The sequence below is a fragment of the Brassica oleracea genome, chromosome C5, assembly GCF_000695525.1.
Source record: "Brassica oleracea var. oleracea cultivar TO1000 chromosome C5, BOL, whole genome shotgun sequence".
Classification (NCBI taxonomy): Eukaryota; Viridiplantae; Streptophyta; class Magnoliopsida; order Brassicales; family Brassicaceae; genus Brassica; species Brassica oleracea.
The window spans coordinates 1,897,304-1,900,917 of NC_027752.1; the positions used below are offsets into that span (position 1 = coordinate 1,897,304).

General features: G+C 32.7%; 1 long non-coding RNA gene across 1 annotated transcript; it reads right to left on the bottom strand.

Annotated features, from left to right (window-relative positions):
- Window positions 1–2,233: 2,233 nt before the first annotated feature.
- On the bottom strand, window positions 2,234–3,581 carry LOC106293554. The gene is made up of 4 exons (XR_001260535.1): window positions 3,343–3,581; window positions 2,810–2,883; window positions 2,598–2,724; window positions 2,234–2,474 (listed from the first exon to the last, which is right to left on the bottom strand). It is a non-coding gene; the product is annotated as an uncharacterized LOC106293554 (long non-coding RNA).
- Between the last annotated feature and the right edge of the window lie 33 nt (window positions 3,582–3,614).

The window sequence follows — 3,614 nt, forward strand, 5'->3', positions numbered from 1 at the left end:
ACGGATCCGGATCCGGATCCGGATACCCTAAATTTCCCGGATATCTGGATCCGTCCCAGGGCTAACAAATACTAGTAGTTGTTGTATGAGAAGAAGGTTTATTGATCGTTTATTTTTTCAAAAATTGTAATATTTTATAGCTGATTATAAATTTTATTGTATCAATGTGATTTTTTTTTTTGCTTCTCATGAGATCAATCAAAGTATAACACACACTTTATGTATCTAGTTTACATGAATTGAGAAGTTTGTGTAGTTGATACAAAATAACAAAAGTTCATGTGGATCCACCTTGTTTGTGATAGCTTGAGTAAATTTCTACACTGATCATTGCTTATGCTCTAAGAATTAATATTTGGAGACGTAATAATTAGTTCCATGCATAGTAAATATGATCATACATGTTAGTCCCCGTCGAATACTAGTATCATTATTGTTACCTATAATCCTAAAGCCATTAAATCTACAGATTTAGATGATATGACGTTAGCCTTTAGGTATAATTGAAAATACAGCGTAATAAGGAAGGTTTATTGATGGAATGATGGTGAGATATTTGTATTTTAAGAGTTTACATGATGTTGCAACAAGTATATGTTCATATTATACAATATCTCGAAGAGTTAATGACGTTACATGTTTTATACTGACAGTCATTAGAATCGATTCAATCGCTATGTGGTACTTCAATGGTGATAGACTGATAGTCCTTCAGATTTGTGTGGGTTATTGGGCACGACAAATGTTCCATCATTAGTCAATAACTACAGCATTATGTGTTTACCAACTGAAACTTGTTCTAAGCCCTAGACAAAATTGAAAGGAATTGGTACAAATTGCTAACTAGATGGGTAACAAGAGGAATCTAAATGGCACTATTGATTTAGTTCTGTGTTTATTTTCCGAGTGAAGTGACACTATGTTGCCTACCCTGAGTGTCTTTTCAGAGCCAGTGGGTTTTGTTAAAATTGAAAATAAGAAGCATGCTGTTTTGGTTAGTCTGCTAGCCTATCCTTTCACACTCCCAAAAGCCTATACCAATCAAATCCATGCTCTTTAATCTTATGCAAACTTATTTTATTTTTATTTGTGCAATCAGCTTTGACCTTGTTCTAGAAGAGAAACACGATATACCATTATAAAGATAAAATCATTATTTTACTTTATATTGACTAGTGTACATCACAAATCATAATATTTAGATGATAGGCCATTATTTTTCTTAAGAAAAGCTTCTCCTTTTTCAATATTTCTCTTATAATCGATATGTTACCTGACAATCCAATATTGACATATCCTCCTAAGCTAATTTGCTTAAGTTTGGACAGGTGAATACACTAAAGAACTCATCGATTCAATGAACCATAATCTGATCAACTCCATGTATTTGAACATCGAATGACTTGAATATGCAAATAAATTAGTCCACGAATTATTGTTTTATCTGAACAATACTGTTATCTCATAACGTATTGTCTAAGTAATAGAGTTTATTTTCATAGTTAATTCATACGAATAAAAATGATCAGGAGATTAGAAACGAACAACATAAGCCTTTGAAAAAGATTATTATAACTGGCCACCAAGCTTCTGAACAACACTTTCTTTCACTTGGATTGTTAATGTTTTTTTTTCTTTATAGTAATTCTCTTGGAAAAACCGAACTTATCATTGTCTGTGTAATTAATCATATGGCTAGTTTTACAAGAATCATCGTTTTAATAAAATATTGATAAGCGTTGTTGTGAATGTGATCAACAAAAGCTGAAAGAAGACAAAGCATGAGGAAACAGGAAAAAGACAAAGCATGATTTACACAGAACACTCTCTTCACTTTCATGCTCTCTTTTTTAGTTTTTAATCATTCCCTTCTACGTTTACTGGTCCAGTCTTTGTCTCTCACATAGTATAATATTTATTTTATCAAAGTTATAGTATACACAAATCAAAATCTCGGTTTTTGAAAAAGTTCTTAACATAAGAATCTTTGAATTTGTTGGAAAACAAAATCTTAGACTTTAGTGAAAACAACATGTCATCTAAATTTCTCTTGAACCACTGCTTAGGTTATAGTTCTTGAAATGACAAATAAACATAGAAATCTTTATGGTAACTTGTATTTAAATGCAAGATTGATCATTAATTTATCTAGAAACACAAACTATGTATAGTCAAACGATCATTACAAGAAGGCATCAGTTCCCTTTTACTTTTCGGCAATTTTCACTAAATAAAAACAGAAATTCTTTGTTTTTTTTTGGGTATAATTTTCGTTACACTTGACATTAACATCACATAATAAACATTACAAAATAATTACCGTGGGGACACACCGCAGTTGATCACAAAAAAAAAAGAACAGAAAACCATATTTTCCCTAATTGTGCTTAAATCAAAAGAATGAAAACTAAACAAAATCAAAAGAACTTTCCTAATGTGTCTACTTGGCGATCTCTGATTGGTTAGTTGATTGCCTGCACAAAACAAAACATAGTTTGTGTAAATAAAAGTGTTTAAATTACACAATTACTTGAAATAAAATGGGAATTAAGTTACAAGCAAACTGTAAATTTGACAATTATCAACTGAATTCTTACCTTATAACGTAGCTGTAAAATTTCTATCCACCAGAAGTTAGCAAAAACCATGAACTGGATACACCACAGAACCCACCGGTATGTGAAAATTAGTTAACCGAGGCCAAAAATAAAACACTTTCTACACCTGCAAACCAGAAATTACCCGGTACAAAGAGTTTAAAAATCAAACCGGAAAACGTAAAGATAATAGTATATTTTTTACAACGAACCTGTTCCCTTGGAGCTAAAGAAGCAATGTAACGTCTCCATCACTCTCAAAGATCCAAAAAACACTTTAGTTCACCTGACAAAAGCCAATCCATTTCCACCATTAGTGAAAAAAATTCATCTGGGGTTCAAGAAAGTTTAAATCTTTGTAGAATTTAAATTAAAGACAGCAAAGACTTTATAATATGCAGAAGGTGATGACAACTTTATCAAACCTTTAAATGTTTTGACTTATCCTTATATGCAAAAAAAAATCTAATGGGTCCAGGGAAATCAAAATCAAATGGTTGATCTTATAAATGATCTAAGAGGTGGCGGTGGCTCATTCTTTGGTTGAGATTACACACACACCTTTGCACATAAATGCAGAGAGCTAGCATTAGACTGGTCTCCACTCTCTATTATGCAACTCAGGACCACAGACATCTTGTGGACTTGTTTAGTTTCGAAACAGCTCATGTCACTGACACAGTGACATTATCTACCTACCTATGTCCCAATATGCTGGTTCGGTGAAAGACTTAAGAAAAATTACCGTGAAACACGTGTGTTACTTTTAAAAGAAGCTGAGCTCGGTGTAGCCACGGGAATAAGGTAAGAGCTCTTCAGCTTGAACACGTGAAGCTGAACAACTCATGGTTCGCTTTAGCTTATTATGAGCTGACTCAACCTCAGCGCAGAAAATGCCGTAGACAGGTCTATGATCCGAGAACTTTGACTCTCCTCTTACATAAGATAACTGATGCAGTCCTTCACCGTACCACAATATCCTATCACACCTTTTTAAACATAAAAAAAAAAAAAAAA